This window comes from Marmota marmota, unplaced genomic scaffold (assembly GCF_001458135.2).
Source record: "Marmota marmota marmota unplaced genomic scaffold, marMar, whole genome shotgun sequence".
Classification (NCBI taxonomy): Eukaryota; Metazoa; Chordata; class Mammalia; order Rodentia; family Sciuridae; genus Marmota; species Marmota marmota.
Window position 1 is genome coordinate 905,933 of NW_025999870.1, and position 8,191 is coordinate 914,123.

The following is an 8,191-nucleotide window of genomic DNA, read 5'->3' on the forward strand; positions in this document are numbered from 1 at the left end:
GGGAAAGATTAGCAACCGTAGCTATTACAATGACCGTCTCTAATTTTTGTCTTCTTTTTTTCTATTATAAGCACCCACATTTAATTTTTTTTGGGGGGTGGCAGGTAAATGCTTCTCTTACACATGCTACAAATTCCAGTTTCCCAATAAAGCAAGCCTCATCCCTTGGTTTAGGTATCAAAGTAGCCATCTTTATGTCCAGAGGATTTGATTTAGAACATACAAGAAAATAAAGACAGGAACAGAGGTTCAGTTCCAAGACCTTGCTGGAATTACTAGAAAAAAATGTACCCTTTTCTCTAGAAATGCCAGGCTGAAAGGATACCAGCAGAGTTGTTACAGGTTGTACTTTCCTCTGATGGAGTCAACACAGGCATGAAGAGGTGAGTAAAGGAGAGAGAGAGAGAGAGAGATTCTAAGAAATGTGGCCCATGCTGCTGGATTCACATACACTTGGTTGCTTGGAGTTGTATGCACTGATAAATTCTACTGATGTTGTTATTGTTGTTTTCAGCATCCATGGGGATGTCAGAGCATCATGTCTATCTGGGTTTTATCAGATTTGGTTCTCTATCCCACCCTACAGGTGTCCTTGCTGGTGGTGGTCTTATAAATTACCTCAGCCAGTATTGCTGTCTGCTCATCAGCTAAGACTCACCAGGCACCATCTACTCTCACCTGTCTGACTGTACCTGTTCTCTGGGCTCCAGCATACCAGCCTGACCTGAACTATGGTAACCTAGCCTGACTCCAGAGAGCCTAGCACAAGTGGAGGTAGTTAACCCACCTCTTTATTTACCCTATAATATATTTAACATACTACTTAATTATTTACTATAAGATGAGATCCTTTGCTCTTTGAGATCCAATTCATAATTTGGATACAAAAATTCATCTGCTGCTTCGGATTATGTGTGTATACCACTCCAATACAGTTTTTTAAAAGTTTGGTTATTCATGCATGAAAGCTATTCGTATCTCTGAACTTATTTCAATCACACAGTATTAATATATTAGAAGTCTGAATCAGTACTTCTTGGAATGTAAAGCTACCTGCTCTCAAAAATTCAGGTGTATTTATAGCTAAACACAAACAGACAAAAAAAAATTAAATTAGAGTTCAGGATCTTCAGATCTCATATACAAGTGCCTAATTTTTGCTCTCTATTCCAGGAATAAAATAAAAAAGGAGCATTTTAGAAAACTTTGAGAACTATATGAGAGATAGATAAGAATAGCTTAAAGTGGACCACCCAGTGCTGAAGCTACAATCCAATGCAAGTCATGAAATCCTACAATCCCAAATGCAATGTTGGCAGAGGGTAAAAAGATAAAGAGAAAAAAATCTAAATTAACTTACAAAAAAAAAAAAAAGAAAGAAATGTAAAAGTTTGTGATAGGGCAAATATAGCTGGTGAACTTTAAGACAGGAGGCAAAAGCCACTTCAAGTGCTACCATTGAATCTGTCATTCCACAGTGGCCTGGTATGTGTTTGCTAGTTGGTTTTGGCATCTGTCATTGCAGTCGGGCATACTGATGCCCTGCTCTAAATTGACTTGGGGATGTGCCAAAAGGACTGGACAGGTGGACTGAGTGGGTGGCAGACAAGTAGCCAAACAGGGATAAAGGTTATCAGACTTGAGCCCGCAGCCTGGGTTGCCAGTTACTTATCACCAAAGAACACAGTGGGCCTGAAATGGAGTCCACGGTGATTACTTCAACCACTGTCTAAATCATACACAATTCCTACTAATCTCATGTTGGGAGCCAAATCACTTTCTCAATCTCTGGTGAGATGATGATTTAAAAAAGAAATGTATTCATTGCTAGACTTGTGAGTTAGAGAGAGTGAGTTCAAACAAAATAGAGAATGGTTACAAAGAATCCCCTTCGTAAGTGGAATTTGAGATGGACCTTGTAGGAGTGAGATTGTGCAGACGGAGGTGAGCAGGTGGTTGATTCCGACTGAGAAATGAAATGAGCAGAAAATTTATGGCAAGACAATTTTAAGTAGTGTTCTTATCAATATTGGTGAACAAGACTCTTCTTTGTCTTTTGGATCAGAGAGGGAGGTGAGGTGCTTATTTTCAGTGAAGGCTGTTGTGCTGAGCACCAGGGGATGCTTCTAGCAAGCCTATCTCTGAGTGCCTACTTCAATGTCTCTTCTTGCTATTTCTAACATGGGGAGAGGCCACAGTGACCCCAAATGTAACCCTCATCCTAGGAAAGTTCTGTAAAATATTATTCTGTGATGATATAAATTTGGGAAGCCATATCCCCTTCTTCAGTATTCCTATCCTGTGTGAGACAATGCAAGAGTGTTCCATGGTGAGAAGATTAGACTATGAGAGTTGTAAACTATTCGGTGGATTAATCCATTGATAAAGATTAACTGGGTGTTAACTATAGGCGGGTAGGGTGTGGTCGGAGGAGGTGAGTCACTGGGGTTTTGCCTTTGGGGTGCATATTTTGTCCCTGGTGAGTGGCATTTCTCTCTCTCTCTCTCTCTCTCTCTCTCTCTCTCTCTCTCTCTCTCTTTGTGGTATCCATGTTCTGAGCTGCTTTCTTCTTCTGCCTGGGCCCACAGCAATGGAATTGGCCATTATGGACTGAGACCTTTGAAACTGTGAGCACCGAATGAATTTTCCTCCTCTATATTATTCTTGTTAGGTCTTTTGGTCACAGTGGTAAAAAGCTGGCTAAAACAATTCCTGATAAACATTAGCATATCATAATCTCTGAGATGACTTTGCAAAAAGAAACTAGTTACATTTTGTCTAATACTAATGTTTTCCAGGTCTTTTAGGCCACAGACTTCTTGTACCCATGCCTTACCCAGGAATATCTGAAAGTATGGCATTTGCTGGTAAATGGATGGAACTGAAGACTATCATGCTAAGTGAAATAAACTAATCCCAAAAAACAAAGCATAAATGTTCTCTCTGACATGCAGATGCTATCTCACATTAATGGGGGGGGGGCAGAGAAGGACAGAAGTTCACTGCGTTAGACAAAAGGGAATGAAGGGAAGGGAAAGACAGTAGAATGAATCAGCCATAACTTTCCTGTTCCTATATGAATACACAACCAGTGTAACTCCACATTATGCACAAAAAATGGGAAGTTATACTCCATGTATGTCTAATATGTCAAAATATATTCTACTGTCATGTATAACTAAAAAAAAAATAAAAATTAAAACAAAAAAAGAAACAGAACCCTCATTCATATATGCCTGCTGTTGACTGAAACTCAGGGTGCATGTTTTCTGAACACATTGGGGACTCAGCTGCATACGGTGAGGGATTGGTTTAGTCAGAGACCAGGTGGGGCATATTTCACCAAGCATCAGATTTTTCATTGTTCTGTTATTTCTCTGGGGTCCCACTCCCCCTAAGGGATGAGGTTTTAACTAAGGTCTTGACAAATGGTAATTTTCATGAATTATTGATTTAGCCAAAAATAATTGGAAAGGTTGATAATTACATAGGGATATCCTCTTGCTTCTATTTTAATTCAAATCTCTTGTATTCTGTGACATATGAAAGCAATGGGTATAGGTTTTGGAAAGATACCCTATCAAGAAATGCGTTCATATTGCAATAGAATGAAGGGCCACTTTTTAATTAATCATCCAAGTTTTCAAAATTGTCTGAAATAAACATTAAACATCAGAAGAAATAAGAACTCTTGGCTGGAAAAAAATGAGATATAGCTAAACATATCCCATAGTGATAAAAGTTGATTGAGCGAGGATGCTGTGGTCATTTTATTTCTTCTCTCATCTCAGTTTGTTTTCTGAAAGTCGAGGACACAGGGTCCATAATTGTCTTGGTTTTATGCCAATATTGTTATTTTCTTTTGTTTTAAAGATATCCTGTACTTTTCCTAGTAAATAAAATTATCTTTTAGGTGAATCTTAGAAGGCTGTGGGGTATGAATAATAGACCTGAAATGTAAGGGGAGTCTGAATTTCATGGGTTTCTCTCCTCTGCAGGAGATTTAAAAGAAATCCTGGGTTTCAAGACAAGAGGAAAAGGTCCAGAATGCTCCCCAGCAGTTCCTGACCAAGAACCCCTTCCTAAATCACAGTCTAGCAAGAGCTGGAGGAAAGAGATGGATCTCTAGATAGACCCTGAGGGACTCTGACTGCAAAGGAGACCTCTACCTATTCTTGATCCTCTGAGAGACTACAGTGAGGGGGAAACCTCAAAGATATAGCCCCACCCCAGGGCAGTTTGGAAGCAGAAAAGGAGAAGAGCCCTGGATTTCCTCAGCAGAAAGTGTCTGCAGCAACTTGAGTAGAGGAGATATCTCCTCTTTACAGTCCTTATGAACATTTAATATTTAATTGGGGCTTGGACCCAATTCCTAGGGTCCAAGCCCCAGTTAAATATTAAATGCTCATAAGGGTCCAAGCCCCAATTCCCTAGGATGCCTCTGTGCTCTCTAAGAGTACCCCGGGGATTTGGGGACAGAAACCGAAGAACTGACAAAGGATTTGGTAGGAGAAGGGAGTGGGGGGTGGGGATGGATCCTGATATAACCCAGAATGAATTCAGGAAACTCCGGCTGTAGTATGAATGTGGTGTGACCCATGGAAACTCACAGGGAAGCTTCGTTCCTCTGGGTAGCCATGTGGAAATGGAAGTGGCAGGATCTTTAGAGAGATTCATGTTTTTCTCATGGAAGTGGGACTGGGTTACTTACTGTGAGAGCACATCATTCTATTCTAATGTAAATCCGGCTTTCTTGGTTTTCTCTCTTTCTTCCTTTATTTTATGATTTATTTATTTTTGAAATGTGATGCCTCTCTCTCTCTCTCTCCCTCTGTCTCTTCCCCTTTCTTGTGTATACACAAATGCACATCTCCTACCATGTGATATTCTGCACATCCTCCAGATTCTAACAGTAAGAAGACCATTAACAGATGCAGCCACTAGAATTTTGAGCCAAAATAAAGCTCTTTTCTTGGGGACTTTTCTTTATTTTCCTAGCCTGAGGTGCAGCATCATTACCAATAGAAAGCAGACTTGCAGCCTTCAAAATGGAAATGCAGTTCAGTTTTCCAAAAAGCACATGGACGTTGTCTTTTGCACATGAATTGCCCAGCCTGGGATTCTGTGTCTACAACCTTCACTGATACGGAGATTAAATGAGTTTACTAATGAGATCACATAAGTCATACCTTGAAACACCTCTCCATACCATCTTTTTAACACTTCTTATTTTCTTTAGTTCTGCTTCTTATTTCCTGCCCAACAATGAAGTTGCTTCCGTCATATGAAGCTCTAAAAGTGAAAGATTAATTACTGCTGATCTTTATGCACATCAACTTGGTCACATCTAAATACAGTTTTAAAAGTTTGGATGGTTTGATCTCCAACAGGTAAACAAATCTCATGGTCCAGTTATTACATGTTCATAAGGTTTGTAAAGATTGACATCCTTTCAAGATGAGATACCTCCTCTACTCACTTTGCTAACACAATGTCTTATTCCTTGTTCTCTGGAATACTGAATGAAGGCAGAAACACATCTCGCATCAGCATACAGACACACAGAAACACAAACAGCTTCATATTTATTGCAAGAGATTTGAATTGATTGTCCTCTTAGGACTCATCTCATTTCCCTTCCGGAGACTGAATTTTTTAATCATAAAAAAAAATGATGAATGTGCCTGAGCATGAATATTAACTGAAATTAGAAAGATCATTGCAGATGCTCCTTGGGTGATTTAGTATTCCACTTAAGCAGATTCCACCTTGTGTTAGTCGGCTTTCTGTCACTGCGACAGAAGACCTGAGATATTCAACTTAAGAAGAGGAAAGATTTATTCCGGCTTATTGTTTCAGAGATTTCAGTCTGTGGTCCCAGCAGGCATGTGGGGGCAGAGGGGGTCAGTTCTCCTTGTGGAAGCAAGAAATCAAAGGGAAAGAGAGAGGAAGGAGTTGGGTTTCCAACCTCTGATTCCTCCTCCCTCTAGGCCCTACTTCTGACAGTTTTCCCATCTCCCATCAACGTCTCAGGTTGAGACCAATTGTTCAACACAAGGGCCTTTGTGGGACTTCATGGATCCAAACTGTCACACAACTTCAGTCAGTTTGTTGAGAAAGCACATAAAATAGACAGAGATGATGGAGAGTACTGCATTACCTGCAAAATCACAGAGAGAGGGAGAAAAAAAAAAAGCTTGATGCATAGGGAAATGATAACAGGCAGTGGTTGTCATGAGAACTTGTATCTGTGGTCCTCCACAGGCTTCTCTTCCACACAGGGGATCAGGTTCACAGCACTATTGGCCACATCCTCTCTTTCCTCCTCCATGGCACTTTTGCCACCAAAGAGGAAGATCCAAATGATGTCAGCCCCCTAGAACGAATGCCCACCTCCTCTTTCCTCATCTCTTAGTTCTGTGTGAGTTACTCGCATTGGACCTTCCCGGGCCAAATGATTGCATTGGTTGGTTTATTTATTTTTAGACAACAAAAACATAGAGTACAACAGTACAAAAAAATGCCCATTTGTAGTTATAATTTTTACCTTACACACAATGGTCTATTTTTTTCCAGGTTTATTATAAAGCAATTAAAAGTGAAAGATTAGATATTACACATTGTATATTCATTTCCGAGAGCGGCTGTGACGAATCACCCCATACTTGAAACAACAGAAATTTGTTTTCACATAATTCTGGAAGTTTAAAGTCTGAAATCAACGTGTTGACAGAGCCACATTCCCCACCAAGTCTCTAGGAAAGAATTTTTTTTTTTATTGGTCTCTTCCAAGTTTCAATAGCTGCTGACACCTCTACATTCCTTGGGTTATAGATCCTCACTCTAATCTCTGCCTCCATGTCATATGTCCATTCTGTCTCTGTGTATCTCTTCCTATAAGGACACCAGACACTGAACTTAGGGTCCACCTGAATCTTGTATCAACTCACTTTAATTTACATCTTAATTAGCAAAAACATCACTTCCAAGCATCCATGGGTACAAAGGGTTAGCACTTGAACATATATTTTGAGAACATAATATAACCCATAATACACATGTATCAGTGCAATTAGTTTAGTAATAATAATTAATATTTTTACCTCTTACGATATGAGGCACAGTGTTAAGACTCTTGCAAATATTGTCTCATTTAATTCTCATAAGGTCCCCCTGAAAGGAGACTTTACTATCCCATTTGATAGATGGAGAAATTGAGGTTCAATAATGAGTAACCATGCCCGAATAAGTAACAAGAGCAGGCTCTCATGCATTTCTGTCCAAAACCAATGACCTTAACCACTAGGCTGGGCATCTCCCTAGTTAATCAACTTATTCTTCAAAGATCTTCATCGCCAGGTGTGATGGTGCACGCCTATAATCCCAGCAAGTTGGGAGGCTGAGAGAGGAGGATCTCAAGTTTGAAGTCAGCCTTAGCAAGCAAGGTCCTCAGCAAATTAGTGAGAACTTGTTAAAAATTTAAAAAATAAATAAAAATAAACAAGACTGGGGATTGTCGCTCAGTGGTTGAACATCCCTGGTATCAAAAAAAGTTGCACAAATTTTATCGCAGATTTCAGTAAAAGCACCTTTTCAACTCAATCTGCAGCTCCTTGCTATATCTTGGTCACATTTGTAGGACTAAAAGAAATACCCTCATATGTTAAAACTCCATGGTCTGTCTTCTCTTAGACATTCTCTCATTTTTATTTTTGCTACTTCTTAGGAAAAAAAAACTGTAGATTATTTTCTTATAGACTTTGCCACTTTCATAATTCTTGAGAGGAAAGAGAGGGAGAGAGAGAGAGATTGAGAGAGCCAGTTCAGTTCTCTGAAGGTATCTTTTATTTCCCAATCAAAAAAAAAAAAAAAAAAAGGTGTTTCATGCATCTGATTGTCTCTGTGCTCTAGCATCTTGCCCTTTAACTGTTAGAATAGTATTAGCTGAGACTGCACAGATAATGCTTAACTTTACTAATTAAACACTCAAAGTCCAAGTTCACCTTTAAGCCTTTTACAATTTGACCTCTGACACAGGACTCACTCTTTTAAAGGACTCTGATGAACTCAACTCTCAAACTATATAAGAATGTGACTTTTTATTATCCATTTCATAGAACAAAATAATGTTTTTAGGCAAGGCTACATTGTGACATTAAAAAAAATTCCCTACTCTGCTTGTGTATGTTTA